This window comes from Phyllobates terribilis, unplaced genomic scaffold (genome assembly GCF_046119375.1).
Source record: "Phyllobates terribilis strain yellow unplaced genomic scaffold, ASM4611937v1 Scaffold_9__5_contigs__length_417890890, whole genome shotgun sequence".
NCBI lineage: Eukaryota > Metazoa > Chordata > Amphibia > Anura > Dendrobatidae > Phyllobates > Phyllobates terribilis.
In genome coordinates, this window is record NW_027362769.1 from 204,358,585 (window position 1) to 204,381,589 (window position 23,005).

Below are 23,005 nucleotides of genomic sequence, written 5' to 3' on the forward strand. Positions count from 1 at the left end.
TATGAAGTCCATAGCTATATGCTGCCAGGGGGCAGCAGGTACTGGCAGAGGAAGGAGGCGACCGGCTGGCAGGTGTCTCGGAACCTTGTTGCGGGTGCAGGACACGCAGGCAGAAACAAAGTCTATTACGTCCTTGTGCAGGGTAGGCCACCAGTAGTGCCGGGTAATAAGCTGGAGGGTCTTTTTCTGACCGGCGTGGCCAGCTAGTTTAGACGAGTGACCCCAGTGTAGGATCTTCTCCCGATCAGGTACCGATACGAACGTCTTACCGGGAGGGAGACGATTTAGACTCACGGGAGCCACCTGCATTACTCTGGCGGGATCGATGATATGTTTAGGTTCTTCCTCGAGATCAGACACCAGAAAGGATCGGGACAAGGCATCCGCTTTGATGTTTTTGTCAGCCGGGCGAAAATGAAGAACAAAATCAAAGCGAGCAAAAAACAAGGACCACCGGGCTTGGCGCGGGTTAAGTCTCTGGGCATGCTGGAGGTAAGCCAAGTTCTTGTGGTCAGTGTAAATTATTACCGGGTGAAGAGCCCCCTCGAGCAGGTAACGCCACTCCTCCAATGCCAGCTTGATGGCCAATAACTCTCGGTCTCCTATGGAATAGTTGCACTCAGAAGAGGAGAAGAGTTTGGAGAAGAAGCCACAAGTTACCATTCTCCCGGAAGATGATTTTTGGGTAAGTACCGCTCCGGCTCCAGAGGAGGAGGCGTCAACTTCCAGGAAGAACTGCTTGTTGCCGTCCGGGCGATGCAGCACCGGGGCGGAAGAGAAGGCCTGTTTTAAGGAAAGAAAGGCCTCCTCTGCTTCTGGCGGCCACTCTCTGGGATTAGTGCCCTTACGGGTGAGCGCGGAAATTGGGGCAGTCCAGGAAGAGAAGTGCGGTATGAAGAGATGGTAGTAGTTGGCGAAGCCCAGGAACCGCTGAATAGCCTTCAACCCCTCCGGTCGAGGCCACTTCTCGATGGCAGACAGTTTCTCAGGATCCATTCGTAGGCCGGTCTGAGAAATTATGTAGCCCAAAAACGGAAGCAAGGTCTGCTCAAAGAGGCACTTCTCATATTTAGCGAAGAGGTGGTTCCGCCTGAGCCTGAGCAGGACCTGACGAACATCCCTCCGGTGAGTCTGGAGATCCGGAGAGAAGACCAAGATGTCGTCCAGGTACACCACTACGCAGGAGTAGAGAAGGTCCCGGAAGAAGTCATTGACCAACTCTTGAAAGACGGCGGGAGCGTTACAAAGACCAAAGGGCATTACCAGATATTCATAGTGGCTGTCCCGGGTGTTGAATGCAGTCTTCCATTCATCCCCCTGACGGATACGGACCAGGTTGCACGCCCCACGGAGGTCCAGTTTGGTGAAGATTCTAGCCCCCCTCAGACGATCAAATAATTCCGGAATGAGCGGAAGGGGGTACTTATTTTTCACCGTGATCTGGTTAAGGCCTCTATAGTCTATACAGGGACGGAGAGAGTCGTCCTTCTTTTTAACGAAAAAGAAGCCTGCTCCCGCCGGGGAGGTAGATTTCCGGATAAATCCCCGGGCCAGATTCTCCTCAATATATTCGGACATAGACCGGGTCTCAGCAGTGGACAACGGGTAAATACGCCCACGGGGAGGAGTAGTACCGGGTAACAGGTCGATAGGACAGTCGTATGGTCTATGAGGGGGTAATGTCTCTGCCTCCTTTTTATTAAAGACATCAGCATATGACCAATAAGGAATCGGAAGTCCAGGTAGATTAGTTGGGGTAGGAGAAGGACAGACGGGATGAAAGGGAACCAAACAAGTTTTATGGCAGTCCTGTCCCCAGCGAAGGATTTCTCCGGTCTGCCAGTCAAGCACGGGTGCATGTTTCTGGAGCCAAGGTAGGCCTAGTAAGAGGGCGTGAGAGAGTCCAGGCAGAACATGAAAGGAGATGCTCTCAGAATGCAGCATTCCCACCTGCAGAGTAATGGATTCGGTGATGAGTTGGATGGGACGTGGTAAGAGGCCCCATCCACGGCAGCGACAGATAAGGGTACAGCCAGAGGTTTGGTGGGAATGCGGTATTTTTCTACCAGGGACAGTGAAATAAGATTCCCGGCTGCTCCAGAGTCAAGTTGGGCTAGTTCGAAATAACGGTTCTCCCCGCAGATGATTGAGACTGACAGCAGCAGAGATGGAGAGGGTTTATTCTTGTCTAGGACGACCTCTCTGAGCGATCCTAGACACAGGCGTTTCCCGACCTCTCCGGGCAGGTACGGATCCGGTGCTCCTTACTGCCACAGTAGAAGCAGCTCCCCTCGGCACGGCGTAAGTCTTGACGGGTTTTGACCATCTTGGTCTGGTCGACCTGCATAGGCTCAGGAGAGTGTGCCTGGGGAGTAACGGAGGGAGTGACGGGTCTCTGGAAGGTAGGAGCTAGACGTGGAAACCTCCTCTCACGGGTGACCTCTTTGGCGCGCTCCTGGAACCGTAGGTCAATCCGGGTGGCAAGAGTAATTAAGTCGTCGAGAGTGGTAGGAACGTCCCGACCGGCGAGTTCATCTTTAATACGGCCGGACAGACCTTCCCAGAAGACAGATACCAGAGCGTCGTTATCCCAGGCCAGCTCCGAGGCAAGGGTACGGAACCGTATGGCATATTGGCCCACGGTGAGACTTCCCTGACGGACGCGTCGCAGAGACGAAGCGGATGAGGTCTTCCGTCCGGGTTCATCGAAGACTTTCCGGAAAGCCGTGAGAAAGGCTGACAAGTCGGCCACCAGGGGGTCTCCTCTCTCCCATAGAGGATTTAGCCAAGCCAGAGCCTCCCCTGTGAGGTGGGACATGATAAAGGCCACTTTGGACCGGTCGGAGATAAACTGGTGGGACAAGAGTTCAAAGTGCAGGGTGCACTGGTTTATGAAGCCCCGAGCTTGGGTGGAGTCACCTCCGAAGCGAGGAGGTGCGGAAAGCCGGGGTCCAGGACAGGATACCATGGTGTTGGTGGGCAGCGGCGCTGCCGGGTTGCGAGTCATGACACTAGCGGTGGTTGCTGGTGGAGCAGTCAGTGTGTCCAGGCGGGAGTTGACATTCCGCAGGTGACTCAGGATGGACTCCTGTTGGGACCTCTGACGGGACAGTTCATGACATAGGTCCGAGAGCGAGGGAGCTTGGGTGCCACCGGGTTCCATGGCCCGAGCAAACTGTAACGGGTCTGGGAGGCGGAACCTCTGAGCAACTTATACAAGGGGGCGGTCCTTGTAAGGAAGCGGGTGGCGACCAGGGAAGACAGGCAGGTAGTCACAGCAGGTGACCGGGACAGTCTCTGGGTAAACGGGCAGGAGGTCACGGCAAGTGACCGGGACAGTCTCTGGGTAAACGGGCAGGAGGTCACGGCAAGTGACCGGGACAGTCTCTGGGTAAACGGGCAGGAGGTCACGGCAAGTGACCGGGACAGTCTCTGGGTAAAGGGTAGGTACGACCTGTGACGGCTGAGCCTCCAGGTAGGCTAGCAGGCAGATGGCAGATGTGTGCTCCCAGGTGAGCAGGCGAGAGTCTCTGGATAAGCAGGTGGTCACAGCATGTGACGGCGGAGCCTCCAGGTAGGCTAACAGGCAGGTAGCAGATGAGCGCTCCCAGGTGAGCGGGCAAGAGTCTCTGGACTGGCAGGTGGTCACAGCACGTGACGGCGGAGCCTCCAGGTAGGCTAACAGGCAGGTAGCAGATGAGCGCTCCCAGGTGAGCGGGCAAGAGTCTCTGGACTGGCAGGTGGTCACAGCACGTGACGGCGGAGCCTCCAGGTAGGCTAGCAGACAGGTAGCAGATGAGCGCTCCCAGGTTAGCGGGCAAGAGTCTCTGGACTGGCAGGTGGTCACAGCACGTGACGGCGGAGCCTCCAGGTAGGCTAGCAGACAGGTAGCAGGTGAGCGCTCCCAGGTGAGCGGGCAAGCTGGTCCATAGACAGACTGACAGGTGTCGGAAGGCAGACCGTCGGACCTCAGGCTAGCAAGCAGGTAAGCGGATAACAGTCAGGAATCAGACAGCAAACTGGCAGGTAACTGGCAGGTAACTGGAAACGGGACCTGAGGGCTGAAGCAGAGTAGTGAACAGTGCAACAACATTGCTCGGGCACCTCCATTTTGGAGGAGGTGCCTTATATATGGTGAAGTCCTCCGGCCATTGGCCGGGGACTCCTTAGGACGGCGCGCGCGACCCCTTTAAGAGGGGGGGAGCGCGCGCACGCGCGCCCTAAGCACCGTGGCCGGGAAGGAGCGCGTGCTGCCAGCAGAGCGGGAGGAAGACGCCGGGCTCGGAGCGGAGAGGTAAGGGGAACAGCGTCCCTGCCTAGCAGGAGGCAGGGACGCCGACGCTACAGTCAGCTGTAAGTCACAATCTATAACTGTACTGTGATCTCTTATATATTCTGCAGGACTGGTATCTACCACTATATGGTCACCACATAGCAGTAATAGAGATTATTTTCAGTAACAGCGTGGTCATCTGCTGAGATTCTCCTACATCCACTATTAGGATGCGCCACCATAATTGTAATCAGGGTTACCTGGATAGGGGCCCACTTTCGCCTGAACCAAAACCCCTAGCTACGCCTTTGACCCCAACCTTTGATCTATATAACTCCTCTTATGGCAAAGAGCATGTTATGGTAACGTTCACATCACGTTTGTCACTACGTTCAGTGGCTCTATCGGGGCTTACATCCGAATCACTACAAAACGAGATTTGGGTGTATGCGCAGATGGGTCATTGACTATAATGATGCAGACGGAGTCAGTGTGCTCTGCCCATAGGCGGATTATAATGAGGGCAATCCGGGCGACCGCCCGGGGCCCCGAGCCTGCAGAGGGCCCGCGGCTCCGGGCGGGGTGTCTAATGCCGGATTGCCCTCATTATATGTGCGGGCCGCCGCGGCACATACCGGTAGCAGTGGCGGGAGGGGGGGCCCCGTACCGCTCCCCCAGCAGCAGCCGCCGCTACTTCTTCATCGGCCGGGCCAGCACTGCAGCAGTTAACTTCCCTGTGCTGGCCCAGCCGCGTCACTGCTAGAAGATACGGCCCTGTGCGCGGCCGTGTCTCCTAGCTGTGAAGTCACGCAGTGCGCGTCCGGCCTGCACTGCTACTTACCACCGGAGAGGAGCAGGAGCCAGGAGGACTGGAGCCGAGCCGGGGGATGGTGAGTGAGTGAGTGTGTGTGTGTGTGTGTGTGTGTGTGTGTGTGTGTGTGTGTGTGTGTGTGTGTGGGCAGATGTCATTGTGTGATGTCTGTTTGTGTGGGCAGATGTCATTGTGTGATGTGTATATGTGTGTGTGTGTGTGTGTGGGCAGATGTCATTGTGTGATGTGTATGTGTGTGTGTGTAGGCAGATGTCATTGTGTGATGTCTGTTTGTGTGTGTGGGCAGATGTCATTGTGTGGTGTGTGTGTGTGTGGGCAGATGTCATTGTGTGATGTCTGTTTGTGTGTGTGGGCAGATGTCATTGTGTGGTGTGTGTGTGTGGGCAGATGTCTTGTGTGATGTCTGTTTGTGTGATGTCTGTGTGTGTGTGTGTGTGTGTGTGTGTGTGGGCAGATGTCATTGTGTGATGTCTGTTTGTGTGTGTGTGTGGGCAGATGTCATTGTGTGATGTCTGTTTGTGTGTGTGTGTGGGCAGATGTCATTGTGTGATGTCTGTTTGTGTGTGTGTGTGGGCAGATGTCATTGTGTGATGTCTGTTTGTGTGTGTGTGTGCGTGGGCAGATGTCATTGTGTGATGTCTGTTTGTGTGTGTGTGTGTGGGCAGATGTCATTGTGTGATGTCTGTGTGTGTGTGTGTGGGCAGATGTCATTGTGTGATGTCTGTTTGTGTGTGTGTGTGTGGGCAGATGTCATTGTGTGATGTGTGTGTGTGTATGGGCAGATGTCATTGTGTGATGTCTGTCTGTGTGTGTGTGTGTGTGTGGGCAGATGTCATTGTGTGATGTCTGTTTGTGTGTGTGTGGGGGTAGATGTCATTGTGTGATGTCTGTTTGTGTGTGTGTGTGGGCAGATGTCATTGTGTGATGTCTGTTTGTGTGTGTGTGTAGGCAGATGTCATTGTGTGATGTGTGTATGTGGGCAGATGTCATTGTGTGATGTGTGTATGTGTGTGTGTGTGTAGGCAGATGTCATTGTGTGATGTCTGTTTGTGTGTGTGTGTAGGCAGATGTCATTGTGTGATGTCTGTTTGTGTGTGTGTGGGCAGATGTCATTGTGTGATGTCTGTTTGTATGTGTGTGTGTGTGGGCAGATATCATTGTGTCATGTCTGTTTATATGTATTTTTGTGTTTCAAATGTGTTTATGCGTGTATGTATATGTCTGTATATGTTTGTGTGTGTGTGTGACTGCGTGCGGCCTCCAGCTGAGTATAGTTGGCGCCGTGCGGCCTCCTGCTGTATCTGGGGGGGGCGCCGTGCGGCCCCCCGCTGTGTATAGATGGCTACGTGCGGCCCCCCACTGTGTATAGATGGCTACGTGTGGCCCCCCGCTGTGTATAGATGGCTACGTGCGGCCCCCCGCTATGTATAGATGGCGCCGTGCGGCCCCCCGCCGTGTATTGATGGCGCCGTGCGGCTCCCCGCTGTGTATAGATGGCTAAGTGCAGCCTCCCGCTGAGTATAGATGGCGCTGTGCGGCCTCCTGCTATCTCTGGGGGGGGCGCCGTGCGGCCTCCCGCTGTGTATAGATGGCTACGTGCGGCCTCCCGCTGAGTATAGATTGCGCTGTGCGGCCTCCTGCTGTCTCTGGGGGGGTGCCGTGCGGCCTCCCGCTGTGTATAGATGGCTATGTGCGGCCTCCCGCTGAGTATAGATGGCGCTGTGCGGCCTCCTGCTGTCTCTGGGGGGAGCGCCGTGCGGCATCTATACTCAGCAGGAGGCCGCACGTAGCCATCTATACACGTATACTCAGCAGGAGGCCGCACGTAGCCATCTATACACAGCGGGAGGCCGCACGGCGCCATCTATACACAGCGGGAGGCCGCATGGTGCCATCTATACACAGCGGGAGGCCGCACGGCACCATCTATACACAGCGGGAGGCCGCACGGCGCCATCTATACACAGCGGGAGTCTCAGTGCTTTGCAAGAGCAGTCAATAAATTCTGCTTGACTAATTCTGAGCACCATAAAGTCTGGTTCGCTTCTAACCTGCTGTCTTCATTTTCAGCTTGCTGAATTCTATCATTTACTGTCATTCGAGACGATGCCTTTGCTGGTCTTTTTCACCTTGAATACCTGTAAGTGCTCCACTTAATGTCATATTTTTTATTCTGTTCTTCTTCATCTTTTGGCATGTGAAATTGTATGAGCAAGTATTCATATGAATTTATGACCTACTTAAACCTTCGAGGACCTTAAATTTTATTCAATCAAATTTTTTTCCAGTTTAAAACTATGGGACATATATGTGCCTTGGTCCTCAAAGGGTTTTTAAAGGGGCTGCAAACATAAATACGAAAAAAATAATTCAATTAGTGCTTTTTGTGTTCATTTAATTTTTATTTGAAGTCCATTTTTTTTTATATACCTTGAAATTAAGCCCTACCCCATGGAATGAAGTCCTACCTACATGACATCTGAGAGCTACATGGATCCCGCTTGTGAGGTGCCTGTCCGTCACTACTATTCAGTTTTAGGGTCCACTCACTAAGCCATATATTCTCTCATGCAAGAGAATAGGGCCAATTATGCTAATGACACTCGGCTCAAACTCAGAGCTTCAACTGAGTGTGATCCGATTCTCTCGCAGCACAGATATGGAGAAGATGGAGAACTTACTTTCTCCATCTTCTCCATAGTCTCTGTGAGTGTTCATCGGACTGCACTTGGATGACATCCGAGTGCAGTCTAATGTTTTACGTGCACCCATAGACTTGTATGGGTGCACATGGTCCGAATATCGAATGAGATTATTTTCTCATGCCAATAATCGCACTGTCCCATAGTATAACATAGGGCCGAGTCCTATCCGATAAAACATCACATAGCATTCAGCCGTGTTATACGACAGTGTGAGCGAGCCCTTAGAGTCAAGGAATATTTACATGCAGATGATGATATTACTCTCCAAGTGTATATTTTTTTAGGCGAGTTCATAGTAAATGCTTTGCCTTTTTGACATGTGATCAACTAAAGAACAAGAAAGATTTAGGACCTCCCCTATAGAGAAACGGAAAATAGTTTGGAGGACTTGCATGTCCTTTTTTATTTATTATGAGAAAATCATAAAAGATCCCGTTTTTTCACCATGCTGTGACTTTCTGCTGAGGGAGAGGGAGAGAGCTGCCCTATTCAGAGTCTGTAATAAGACCTGCTGACAAAAGTGTTGAAGATACAGTCTAATGTGAATTAACAATGAAAAAAAGTTAATTTCACAAATGGCTTGTATTTTTTTTAATATAAACCTTTTTGTGTTTACAGCTCCTTTAAAGGGAATCTGTCATCAGGTTTTTGCCACCTAATCTGAGAGCAGCATAATGTAGGGTTAGAGGCACTGATTCCAGTAATGTGTCACTTACTGGGCTGCTTAGTGTTGTTTTGATAAAATCATTGATTTGTCAGAAGGTAATTGACTAGTAAGTTCTGTAGGACCCCACCCCCATCACTGATCAGTAGATTTCTGTGTACACTGAGCATGGGCAGAAAGCTGCCAATCAGTGGTGTGGGCGGGGCTATACAGAGCGCAGCATTCAGAGAGCTGCTAGATCTGCAGCAGATAAAATGGTGATTTTCTCAAAATGACAACAAGCAGCTGAAAAAGTGACACATCGCTGGAATCAGGGAATCTGCCCCAATATTGTGCTGCTCTCAGATGAGGCAGCACAATTAATATTGTGGTAAATTAATTTCCCGTGAACTATCACATGATCTATCACAGGGGATCATGTGACATGTCACATGATAAATCAGGTGGGGGGGGCCGCGCCTTCTAAACTGCCCGGGGCCCTTGCTACTCTTAATCCACCGCTGGCTCTGCCGGACATAATTTTCGGCTGTAAATGTGGCACCCCAGGGGTCCGGTTGCCACAGTGGCTTTGCCTCCCTAAAAAGAGGTAATGCCATGCCTGGAAGCAAGCAGGGGTCCCCTAGTCAGGGATACTAAACATGCAACACTTTCCTGGCTCCAGACAAGCAAGAGGAGTCCCCTCCCCTTGGCAACTGGTATCTGGGGGCAGGGTTAGTTAGTCTTAGTGTTAGGAGTTGAAGAGAGGACGTCGAGGAGAGAGGAGCTGGGGACTGGAGCTGCGCGGCAGCTCACCCCAGACGTATCGCACAGAAGAACGGGACACCAGAGTCCGAGGCTGTGGGGCACTGAAGGCCCAGCAGCAAATACCGTAGGGCAGGAGTTTGCAGGTCTCCTGGCCCCATCAGACGCCCGGAGGCTCAGCCGCACCGCACAGTCCAGCACCGCCATGAGGGAGCGACGCATCAGCAAGGCCCGAGCTGCCTGCCATACGGGTGAGCACAGAACGTTACACTCAGGGACGAGGGCTATAGCACAGCTACAAGCAGCAAAGCCAAAGAGTATAGTGAGGAGGGGAGGCCTACAACTTCACCTGGCAAGGGGGACTCTATGTTTTCTTCCAGGCTGACAGGACTCTTATCTCTAGCCAGTACCCCAATCCAGGCTTGCCTAATTGCCATCAGTAAAGTCCCTGGGACTGCACTATACTGACTCTGTGGTTGTTACTGCACTACGACACCCTGCACAACCACCAACATCCGTACCCTGCCCTGAAGCTACCTCTTCCTGTGGGGAGTCATAACATCCTTGCTGCAATACCACCAGCTTCAGAGGACTGCTCCGCAGCGGCGGTCCCCCCCCCCTTTAGCCGCATTCCACAGGTGGCGTAGTCAGACTCTTTAATAAAATCTATACATATAATTTCCCTTGGATTGACCGCCCTGGGTCACGGACCGGGTCACCGCCACTGTGACTACAACCCCCAGCATCTACCGGCACGGCACCAGGCACCCCAGGGCCCAGGGGGCGCGTCATATATGCCTATGGGAGGCGGGCAGAAATGCTTAGCCGACTATGTCTTGCTGCCCATCTCAACTAGGTGTATACGGCCGCAAATGATGGCCCTGTCGGTGCACATGTGTTTTGGATGTAAGCCCAGACGGAGCCACTGAACGTAGTGAGAAACGCTGTGTGAATATAGCCTAAGAAATGTAAGCTGAGCGTTGATCGATTGCTATTTTTTTTATACAGTTTTGATAAATAATTCCCAATGACTTTATTCTGTATACACCGTGTTCCTGGGAACTGACTTTCCCTTGTGCTCCTTCCTTGATAAAGGAAAAAAAACGATACAGAAAACACAATATTAGAGCTGTTCTTCCAGAACACAAGCAATGTGCTGTCAGCCTGTGGAAAATAAATGTAATAACCGTTAAACAACAAGCCATGATTCCAGCATACTAATGAATTCAGCTCCTTCACGTAGCATTTTTAGACGAAAACTGCAGGGACAAGCAAGTCTGCATGACTGCCGAGCGTAGCTGAAAATTGCCATGTTTAGACTTAGGACTCATTAATTATAAAGACATTTGTCTTGCTGCATTTACCACACAGAGTATAAAGATTTACAGGGTAGCTACACTTTATAGTAATGCATAGGGAATAGCTCATACATCTGTCCCCCGATATGTTATAATTAACTAAAATACATCATTAAACTAACATAAATAATCTGGCCGCACTGACCTCTCTAAGCCGACGATTTTTCAGCTCACAGTACATGTACATTTCACTGCTGAATTAAATGCGAGCTTCATTTTATCTCCATGGAGCCCCTCAAGGGCGTCTGTTACAAAATGCATTAACTTCGCTACCATATAGATGAGAAATGCTGTTTATTATCACTGGGTGTCTTATTGCTCGGACACTTGCGATTACAAGATCAACAACAGGAGTTCTGCGTATCTTCCTTGCTTCATCCTTATTAACATAGTATCATAGTAACATAATTTTTAAGGTTGAAGGAAGACTAAGTCCATCTAGTTCAACCCATAGCCTAACTTGTTGATCCAGAGGAAGGCAAAAAAAAAAACCCATGTGGCAAACACTAAGCTCCACATTGGGGAAAAAAATTCCTTCCTGACTCCATACGACAATCAGACTAGTTCCCTGGATCAACGCCCTATCAAGGAATCTAGTATATATAACCTGTAATATTATACTTTTCAAGAAAGGCATCCATGCACTTCTTAAATTTTAGTAGTGAATCACTCATTACAACATCATGCGGCAGAGAGTCCCATAGTTTCACTGCTCTTACAGTAAAGAATCCCCGTCTGTGATTATGATTAAACCTTCTTTCCTCCAGATGTAGAAGATGCCCCCTTGTCCCCGTCTCTGGCCTCAGAGTAAAAAGATCAGTAGAAAGGTCTTTGTACTGTCCCCTCATATACTTGTGTGGCACCCCAGGGGTCTGGTTTTCCACAGTAACAGCAATGTTATGTCTGAGAGCAGGTGGGAGGTCTCTTGGTCAGGGATCCTATGCATGCCACACCTCCTGCCCAGTCCTGGGAGGGGAAGAACTTCCCCTATATAAACCTAGGGCTGAGGCAGGGTGAGTGAGTAGAGAAGAAGCAGAGAAAAGAAGCAAATATAGGAAGAAACAACAGGAGCTCTGTGGGAGCAGTGTTACAAGGAGTCAGGGGCTGGCAGCTGCAGAGCTCGCCCTGACTGAGAAGTTATCACCGGACCCGGAGTCCGAGGCTGTGGGGACTAACTCCTATCCAGCAGCAGAAACCGACCGGCAGGGGATTGCAGGTCCTCTGGCCCAGAAACCCGAAGGCCCCGAGTCACCGGCCATACGGGTGAGCACCACACGGTACACTCAGGGACGTGGGCTACTTATACCCGCCTCTAGCAAGGTAGCCAGAAGAGTATCGTTAGTTTGGGAGGCCTACAACTCCGCCTGGCCAGGGGAGATCCCATCTGCTCAAGGACTGACCAGGCCCCAATCGCTAGCCAGTACTCCGGGAGGGTCTATCTTTGTCACCAGTAAAGACCCTGAACTACACAGTACCGTCTCCGAGTGGTTCCTGCTACCCCCATCATCCACGTCGGCTGCCCTGAGGCCATACCCCTCCCGTTGGGGGTTATACTATCACGCTGCACAATCCTACCACCGGCCTCAGCGGTCTGCCCTGCAGCAGCAGCTCCCTGGCTGCACTCAACGGGTGGCGTAGTCGTCCAACATCTACCGCTAAAACAGCGCCACTTAGTCTGACTCCCTGGGCACGGACCGGATCACCGCCACGAGACTACAACCCTCAACAGATCCGGCTCCGGGTAAGCTCCCGCGTGCGCAACGCAGCGCGACACAGGCCCAGGGGCGCTTCAACTTTTGGCGTAGTCGGCAGGATCTCGTGCCCGCAACCACCGGGTACTGCGTGCCTGAAAAAGACTGTGAAAACTTACCCGTGGTGAAGATTCCCGCCATCCGGCGCCATCTTCCGCTTTCTTCCCGCCATCGGTGGAGTTTTCCCGCCATCCGGCGCCATCTTCGGCCTTCTTCCCGCCATCCGTGGAGTTTTCACGCCATTGGACGCCATCTTGAGGACGCCGCGCGGGAAGAAGAGGGGCGTGGACTCCGAAAACGCGCGAGAACTGAAGCCCCGCCTCACGTCCGGACGTTGCGTAAGGTCCTGGAAGGAGCCCAGCAGACGCCGACGTCACAGGAGCGCGACGGAAGGTCCTCAACCCTGACGATCCACTGCGGAGCCGCGGCCTACGGAAGAGGATCATCGCAAGGTAGGCCACGGTCCACTAGGGGGGAGAAGGATGTCGGATACGGAGGAGAGCTTCACCGCTCCAACCCCCGCCAGCGCCACCGCTGTTGCGGTCATGCCTTTCACCATGCCCTATATCCCGGGGGCAGCCTGGCTACCCCAGTACTCAGGGGAGTCACATACCCTGCAGGACTTTAGAGAAAAACTGGATAGCCTCTTCCAGGTGTACCCCCTCACAGAAGAGCAAAAAGTAAGCATCCTGGTGGCCCAATTAACCGGGGCAGCCCAAAGGGAGGTAAAGTCCTGGCCACCTGGGGGGAGGACTGTCGCAGGGATACTAACCCGGCTGAGGGACACCTTTGATACCCGCACCTCAGCCGAGATCAAGCTTAGATTCTACGGGTGCAAACAGCGGGCACATGAGAGTATAAGGGACTATGCCCTGAACCTACAAGAGGCCCTGAGAGCCATTAAGCAGACCGACCCTGACGGCGTGGGAGACGAGGACAGGCTGTTAACTGAACAATTTATAGAGGGTTTATATTGCAATGCCCACCGAACCCAGTTGCGGGCAATGGCCTTACAGGACCCTCATCTGGGATTTGCACAGTTCAAGGACAGAGCCATCCGGGTGCTCCGAGAACCGGCACCAGGTGGCGTTGTGACCCACAGACGCCCCACTACCACCTACCACCAGGAGGCGGCGCCCTTGTCGGCAGGTCCTGTGGGAGCTGATGCGCAGGCTTTGAACAATGACTCGGCTCCAGACCTGCACCATCAGGTCCAAGAGCTAGCTAAAAGCGTTGCTGCGCTAACCCGAACTGTGCAGTCTTTACAGGTTTCCACTCCAGGGAAGATCCAGCTGGCATCCGGACCGGAGGACATCCCGTGGCGTCGACCAAGGAGGACCCCACCGGCCAGAGGAAGACCCAGCGACCGATACAACGAGGACGGACGACCCATCTGCCGCCGCTGTAATCAACCCGGACATATGGCAAGGTACTGTCCTTTAAACTGGCACAACCTAGGGTAGAGGGCCAACCCCTAGGAAAAAGATCATCAGGCCCATCAAACTGGCACGACAAATATGTGGGAGGACGTCCAGTCTTGCCTGTGGTACTGGATGGCATTCCTATGAGTGCCCTACTGGACATCGGGTCACAGGTCACCACCATCCCGTACGTGCTCTTCAAGCAGTACTGGAATGACTCGGATATTACCCGCTACCCTGACGACGACTTGAGTATCATCGCCAGCAATGGTCAGCCCGTGCCACAGATCGGATTTAAAGAGGTGACCATTAAAATTGGTAGAGTTGAACTGGCAGCACAGGGACTGATCATTGTAGACATTGACAAACACGAGAGTCACCCAAAGATAACTCTAGGAACTAATGTAATTGAAAATTGTCTTGCAGAGGTGATTTTCCTTTTACAGCAGGTTGCCAAGAACGCCAGCTCCGGCGAGCAGCGAGTGCTCCAAAAAGAGATCCGGGCACTGATGCGACGGCAACAGGTGGAACTCTCCGGCGGTGAGATTGGTAGCGTGAGAATGTGTGACCCTTTCCCTATTGCCATGCCCCCAAAAAGTGAAATGATGATTTGGTGCCGGGCAGCTATTGGTCTGAGAGGTAGAGATTACCAGGCAATGGTAGAACCAGTTTACTCAGACAGTAGGCCCACCATCTTGACAGCACGGGGGGTGGTTAATGTACGCCATGGGAGGGTGCCCGTTCGCATAATCAATATCGGGAAGAGGGAAGTGTACCTGCCCCGGTATGCCACCCTAGCCAAATTATATACCATTAACCAAAATGCTATACAATCTGTGGAACCCTTGCCTCCATCTCACCCGGAGGAAGGTAACGGCTCTAAGAAAACAATGGAGGACTGGTGTCAGCAACTACATTTGGGTACTGACTCCACTCCCTCACATCAGAAACAGGGAGTCTATCGGGTGGTTCAAGAGTACGAGAGAGTGTTTAGTAAACACCCGTTAGACTTCGGGCGAGTCAAGGGGGTAGAACACCACATCCCCACGGGAGACCATCCTCCCATAAAAGAGAGGTATCGACCCGTACCCCCTGCACACTACCAACACGCCAAGGGGATGCTTAGAGACATGAAGGAGGCTGGGGTGATCAGGGATAGCTGTAGCCCCTGGGCAGCTCCACTAGTCTTAGTCAAAAAGAAAGACAACACCATGAGGATGTGTGTAGATTACCGGAAAATCAACCGTATCACACACAAGGATGCGTACCCCTTACCAAGGATAGAGGAGTCTTTGGCTGCTTTAAGATCTGCTAACTTCTTCTCTACCTTGGATCTCACTAGTGGGTACTGGCAGGTTCCTGTAGCAGAGGCGGACCGGGAGAAGACCGCATTCACCACCCCGATGGGACTTAGCGAGTTTACCTGCATGCCGTTCGGACTCTGCAACGCACCAGGAACCTTCCAACGATTAATGGAGTGCTGTCTGGGCCATAGAAACTTCGAGACGGTCCTGTTGTACCTGGACGATGTCATCGTATATTCTAAGACTTATGAGGACCACCTGAAACACCTGGCGGAAGTGTTCGAAGCTCTGGCAAGCTACGGCCTAAAGGTGAAACCCTCCAAGTGTCACCTCCTGAAACCAAAGGTGCAGTACCTGGGACACGTGGTGAGCGCTGACGGAGTGGCTCCCGACCCTGATAAGATCACCGCAATTAAGGAATGGCCAAGTCCCTCCAGTGTAAAGGAAGTGCGGCAGTTCCTCGGGTTGGTAGGCTACTACCGCAGGTTCATCCCCGGTTTCACCAAAAAGGCAGCTCCTATGCAGGACCTCCTGATAGGCCAGTCCCGGAAGGCCAAGAACCAGAAGCCGCCCTTCAGATGGGAGAAGTTGGAAGAGGAGTTCTTCCGCCAGCTGAAGATGGCCCTCACGGGGGATGAAATCCTGGCGTACCCGGATTACAGCCAGCCATTTATCCTCTACACCGACGCAAGTAACATCGGGCTAGGAGCCGTGCTGTCCCAGATCCAGCAGGGGAAAGAACGAGTAATCGCTTACGCCAGCCGAAAACTGCGACCCACCGAGAGAAACCCTGAGAATTACAGCTCATTTAAGCTAGAGTTCCTGGCAGTGGTGTGGGCAGTCACCGAACGCTTTAAGCACTACCTCGCTTCTTCCCGGTTCGTCGTGTACACGGATAACAACCCGTTGACACACCTGGACACAGCAAGACTCGGTGCCCTAGAGCAGAGATGGATGGCCCGTCTGTCCAACTACGAGTTCACAATCAAATACCGGGCAGGACGCTCCAATACCAACGCGGACGCCCTGTCCAGGATGCCAAACCTACCGGACGTAGGAGAAGATCCAGAGGGACTGGAAGAAGTCGAACTCCCTGCGTTCCACCGGCATGGGACTATCCAGTATTCCCACCGGGTAAGGAGTAAGCAAGCCGCTACGTTTAACCCCTTGCCTCACTACAACTGGGAGGAAACGCAAGACAGTGACCCTGCCGTCCGACTGGTGAAGGAGATGCTGACTCGGCCAGAGGCTCGCCTTGACCCAGACGCTCCGGAGGAAGCCAAGCAACTGTGGGCTGAGAAGAGTCGACTGTTCCTTTATAAGGGGAAGTTGTGCCGCAGAATGGTTAACTCCCGGACGCATGAACTAATCTGGCAAGTAGTGGTGCCACGAAGAGACGCAGCCATGGTGATGGAGGCATACCACGACGGGGCTGGACACTTCGGATGGAAGAAGCTGGAGTTCCTGCTGCGCGAGCGGTTCCACTGGGTAGGCATGAGGGGAACCATCGAGAGGTGGTGCAGAGACTGTGGCCCGTGCAACCTAAGAAGGAAGGACCGTGCCAGCCAGAAGACTCCCCTACAGTCCATCGTCACCCGGCAGCCGTTGGAACTGGTAGCCTTGGATCATGTAAAACTGACCCCAAGCAGAAGTGGCTACGTCTACGCACTAACCATCGTGGATCACTACTCCCGGTTCTTGGTTGTCGTCCCCGTCAAGGACTTAACAGCTCGAACAGCAGCGAGAGCCTTCCAGCAGCATTTCTGCCGCCCACACGGGTACCCGGACCAAGTGTTGACAGACCAGGGACCTGCCTTTGAAGCGGAGGTCTTCCAAGAATTCTGCACTCTGTATGGCTGCCGGAAGATAAGGACGACACCCTATCATCCGCAAACTAATGGACTTTGTGAGAAAATGAACCAGGTGGTAATGGATCTTCTGAAAACGTTGCCCCTGGAAGAACGCAGTCTGTGGCCTGAGAAGCTGCCCGATCTGGTGGACCTATACAACCACATCCCGGTAGGTTCCACCAACTGTACCCCGGCTTACCTAATGAGGGCGAGACCTGGTAAGTTACCTGTTGACCTGGAAATGGGAGTCCTGACACCTGAGGACACTTCACCAGAAGCAGACTGGGACACAGATAGGCAGCAGCAGTACCGGAGAGTACAGGAGAGCGTGGAGCGAAGTCTCTGTCAGGCTAGGGAAAGACAAGAGAAAACTTACAACCAGTATGCTCCCGCTGTTCCCCTGGTACCCGGAGAGCAGGTCTTGAAGAGAAAAAGACGGCTCCACAAGTTGGACGACCAGTGGGAGAAGGACCCGTACACCGTACTGCCCTCAAGCCACGACAACCCAAAGGTCTGTACCATCAGTAAAGACGGAGGGGAAACCACAACCATTGTATCCCAGGATCACCTGAAGAAGTGTCCCGAACAGCTACGGAACCCTGAAGAGGAACAAGAAGACCCTCGACCCGTAGAGGAAAGGGAAGACATGGTTAATACTGTGCTCGGAGACTTCCCTCGGTCTTGGACTCAAGTCAATGGTGCAGTTGTGGTACCCGTACTCACCTTCCTCCAACCAGCATCCCAAGCACCTACGGAGCAACAGGTAGAGCTGGAAGAACAGCCGGTCCAGGAGGCAGAAGACCCCACACCAGCAGACCAGGAGGATCAACCCTCTGCTTGCAGTGAGCCTGCCATATCCCTAGTGAGCCAAAGGGCCCGTAGACCGCTGCCCAGTTTACCCTTAACAGCTCCTACACCCTGTAGTTCAGGGCCAGACAGTCAGTCGTAGGTCCACTAGGGCCACTAGGGGCCAGTTACCCGCACGTTGGAGGATTTGAAGTGTATAAATTGTTTTATTTGTGGTTACCTGTTTATTGTTGCTTGTGTATAATTATGTGTTTCTAGTTATTTTTAGGAGTCCTTGGTGGATTTACCGGGAATCCTTTGTACATAGTTGGAGCGTAACCCAGGACGGACTAAAGACTGTTAAGGACTCGGGGCAGGACAGACCCCTACCTGGTTACGTCTCCCTGTTTTGGTGAAATGGACACCTTGCTTTCTTCAAAGACTGCACCCGGTTACGGACATGCCGTGACCACCTTTATGTGTTTCTTTATTGTTATTGTTATATCTTGTTATGTTTTTCTAAAATATGTTTAGTCCCGGAGTACTAAATTTCACTAGGGGGGAATGTGGCACCCCAGGGGTCTGGTTTTCCACAGTAACAGCAATGTTATGTCTGAGAGCAGGTGGGAGGTCTCTTGGTCAGGGATCCTATGCATGCCACACCTCCTGCCCAGTCCTGGGAGGGGAAGAACTTCCCCTATATAAACCTAGGGCTGAGGCAGAGTGAGTGAGTAGAGAAGAAGCAGAGAAAAGAAGCAAATATAGGAAGAAACAACAGGAGCTCTGTGGGAGCAGTGTTACAAGGAGTCAGGGGCTGGCAGCTGCAGAGCTCGCCCTGACTGAGAAGTTATCACCGGACCCGGAGTCCGAGGCTGTGGGGACTAACTCCTATCCAGCAGCAGAAACCGACCGGCAGGGGATTGCAGGTCCTCTGGCCCAGAAACCCGAAGGCCCCGAGTCACCGGCCATACGGGTGAGCACCACACGGTACACTCAGGGACGTGGGCTACTTATACCCGCCTCTAGCAAGGTAGCCAGAAGAGTATCGTTAGTTTGGGAGGCCTACAACTCCGCCTGGCCAGGGGAGATCCCATCTGCTCAAGGACTGACCAGGCCCCAATCGCTAGCCAGTACTCCGGGAGGGTCTATCTTTGTCACCAGTAAAGACCCTGAACTACACAGTACCGTCTCCGAGTGGTTCCTGCTACCCCCATCATCCACGTCGGCTGCCCTGAGGCCATACCCCTCCCGTTGGGGGTTATACTATCACGCTGCACAATCCTACCACCGGCCTCAGCGGTCTGCCCTGCAGCAGCAGCTCCCTGGCTGCACTCAACGGGTGGCGTAGTCGTCCAACATCTACCGCTAAAACAGCGCCACTTAGTCTGACTCCCTGGGCACGGACCAGATCACCGCCACGAGACTACAACCCTCAACAGATCCGGCTCCGGGTAAGCTCCCGCGTGCGCAACGCAGCGCGACACAGGCCCAGGGGCGCGTCACTTGTACATAGTAATAAGATCCCCCCTAAGCCTTTGTTTTTCCACAATAAATAACCCCAAGTGGAATAACCGTTCTTGGTATTGCAGACCCCCCAGTCCTCTAATAACCTTGGTCGCTCTTCTCTGCACCCGCTCTAGTTCAGCTATGTCTTTCTTATACACCGGAGACCAGAACTGTACACAGTATTCTAAGTGTGGACGCACTGGTGACTTGTATAGAGGTAAAATTATGTTCTCCTCATGAGCATCTATGCCTCTTTTAATGCATCCCATTATTTTATTTGCTTTTGCAGCAGCAGCCTGACACTGGCCACTAAACGTGAGCTTGTCGTCCACCAATACACCCAGGTCTTTTTCAGTTACAGTTTTGCCCAGTGTTTTACAATTAAGCCCAAGTGCATTACCTTACATTCATCCCCATTAAAGCTCATTTGCCATTTATCAGCCCAAGCTTCTAGTTTACATAGATCGTCCTGTAATATAAAATTGTCCTCCTCTGTATTGATTACCCTGCAGAGTTTAGTGTCATCTGCAACTATTGAAATATTACTCTGTATGCCCCCTACAAGGTCATTAATAAATATGTTAAAAAGAAGGGGGCCCAATACTGACCCCTGTGGTACCCCACTGTTAACTGAGACCCAGTCTGAGTGTGTTCCATTAATAACCACCCTTTGTTTCCTATCACTGAGCCAATTCTTAACCCACATACATATATTTTCCCCTATCCCCATTGTTCTCATTTTATGTATCAACCTTTTGTGTGGAACCGTATCAAAAGCTTTTGAAAAGTCCATATACACAACATCCACTGCATTTCCTTGGTCCAGTCCAGAACTTGCCTCCTCATAAAAACTGATCAGATTAGTTTGGCAGGAACGGTCCCTCATAAACCCATGTTGATATTGGGTCATGAGGTTATTCTTCTTCAGATACTCTAGTATAGCATCTCTTAGGAAACCCTCCAGGATTTTACCCACAGTAGAGGTTAAGCTTACCGGCCTATAATTTCCAAGTTCAGTTTTTGTCCCCTTTTTGAATATTGGCACCACATTTGCTATACGCCAGTCCTGTGGTACAGACCCTGATATTATGGAATCTTTAAAGATTAAAAATAATGGTCTATCTATGACGTTACTTAATTCCTGCAGTACTCGTGGGTGTATCCCATCCGGGCCCGGGGATTTGTCAACTTTAGTGATTTTTAGACGCCGCCGTACTTCCTGCTGGGTTAAGCAAGTGACATTTAATGGAGAATTTTTGTTATCACTAATCATGTTTTCTGTCATGCGATTTTCTTGTGTAAATACGGTTGAAAAAAAATCATTTAGTATATTGGCTTTTTCCTCATCTCATCCACCATTTCACCCAGACTATTTTTAAGGGGGCCAACACTATCATTTTTTAGTTTTTTACTATTTATGTAGTTAAAGAATATTTTGGGGTTATTTTTACTTTCTCTGGCAATTATTCTCTCTGCCTCAATCTTTGCTGCCTTGATTTGTTTTTTACATAATTTATTTAATTTTCTATATTTATTTAATGCCTCATCACTACCTACTTGCTTTAGTTCTCTAAATGCTTTCTTTTTGTCACTTATTGCACCCCTTACAGCTCTATTTAGCCATAGTGGTTTCCTCCTATTTCTAGCATGTTTATTCCCAAAGGGTATATATTGTGCACAGGTCCTATTCAGGATGTTAATAAATGTCTCCTATTTGCTTTGTGTTGCTTTATGTCTCAGGATATCGTCCCAGTTTATTGCACTAAGATCATCTCTCAACCGTTGGAAATTTGCCTTCCTGAAGTTTAGTGTCCTAGTAACCCCTCTACTACACATCTTATTAAAGGTTACATGAAAACGTATTATTTTGTGATCACCATTGCCCAAGTGACCCCCAACTCGTATATTTGATATGCGGTCTGGCCAGTTGGTTAATATTAGGTCTAGCAGTGCCCCCCTTCTTGTTGGGTCCTGAACCAGTTGTGAAAGGTAATTGTCTCTCATAGTTGTCAAAAACCTATTACCTTTGCTTGAACTACATGTTTCTCTCCCCCAATGTATTTCAGGGTAGTTGAAGTCTCCCATAATAATGACTTCTCCTTGAGTCGCTGCTTCATCTATTTGCTTTTCGAGGATATTCTCCTCTACTTCCATTATTTTTGGAGACTTATAACAAACCCCTATCAGTAATTTATTATTTTTTCCCCCTCCCCTTATCTCCACCCACAGGGACTCTACATTTTCATTAGATTCACATATATCCTCCCGCAAGACAGGTTTTAAGGATGATTTTACATATAAACACCCCCCCCCCCTCGCTTGTTTGTACGGTCATTTCTGAACAGACTATAGCCCTGTAAATGAACTGCCCAGTCATGGCTCTCGTCCAGCCACGTCTCAGATATCCCTACCATGTCATAATTATTTTCCAACAAAATTAATTCTAATTCCTCCATTTTGTTGGTGAGGCTTCTGGCATTAGTGTACATGCATTTTATGTATCTCTCTGTACCCCTATTCCTTCTTACTTTATTGACTATTCTAACCCCACCCCCAATTTCTTTATTTGTGCCCAGGTCACTATCTGCACTATCTTCCCCACCTATAAAATGAATACCCTCCCCCCCAATCCCTAGTTTAAACACTCCTCCAAAATTCTAGCCATTTTCTCCCCCAGCACAGCTGCACTCTCCCCATTAAGGTGCAGCCGGTCCCTAGCGTAGAGTCTGTAGCCAACTGAGAAGTCGGCCCAGTACTCCAGGAACCCAAATCCCTCCTTCCTACACCAGTTCTTGAGCCACTTATTCATCTCCCTAATCTCCCGTTGCCTCTCTGGCATGGCACGTGGTACCGGTAGTATTTCAGAGAATACCACCTTGGAGGTCCTTGCTTTCAGCTTGCAGCCTAATTCCCTGAAATCATCTTTAAGGACCTTCCACCTACCTTTAACTTTGTCATTTGTGCCAATGTGCACCATGACCGCTGGGTCCTCACCAGCCCCTCCCAGTAATCTATCAACCCGATCAGCAATGTGCCGGACTCAAGCGCCAGGTAGGCAGCACACTGTTCAACGATCCCTGTCTTTATGACAGATTGCCCTATCTGTTCCCCTAATAATTGAGTCCCCCACTACCAGCACCTGTTTGGCCTGCCCTACTCTCCTATTTCCCTCTTTACTGAAGATGACACTCCTCCGGCTTTCAGGGGACATGCCTTGCTGCAGCAGTGCTACCCCTGTACCGTCACTCCCCTCATCTGCCAACTTTGCAAACTTATTGGGGTGTGCCAGATCAGGACTAGCCTCCCTGGCACTCTTCCCTTTACCCCCCCTTTTAACTGTAACCCAACTAGCGGCCTCACTGTCCTGCAGCTCCCGACTACCACCCTCCCCCACATCTACCCCAGTGAGCTGCTGCTCAGTGAGCAGCAGACTCCTTTCCATATTGTCAGTGTTGCCAGCTGCTCATTTAGATCCAGTATCTGGGCTTCCAAACGCACAACGTGCACACATCTCGCGCAGCAGTAAGCAACCCCGACCGGCTGTTCAAGGAATGCATACATGTGGCAAGATGTACACTGGATAGCATTGTCAATAATGGAGCTCATTTCCTAATGGGGATTGCAATAGACAGAATGTTAAGTAAAAAGAAAAGTAAAGAATTAATGAAATACAGACAGCAATTCAGTCCAAAGTCCTCCCTTCCAAATTCCCTGAATCCAAAGTCACTGAAAAACAAGTCACACACTTACTTTCGTTCGCACTTACACTCCGGACACACTCCGCTCATTCACACTCGCAAACTAAGAGATTTAA

At 51.2% G+C, this 23,005-nt stretch overlaps 1 long non-coding RNA gene across 1 annotated transcript in view; it reads left to right on the forward strand.

Moving 5' to 3' along the window:
- Positions 1–5,047: 5,047 nt before the first annotated feature.
- The window catches only part of LOC141161997 (uncharacterized), a 55,689-nt gene continuing 37,731 nt past the window's right edge, over positions 5,048–23,005 (forward strand). Inside the window, exons 1-2 of the long non-coding RNA XR_012250733.1 lie at positions 5,048–5,163; positions 7,176–7,245. This is a non-coding gene — a long non-coding RNA (uncharacterized lncRNA). The remainder of the gene's footprint in view (positions 5,164–7,175; positions 7,246–23,005) is intronic.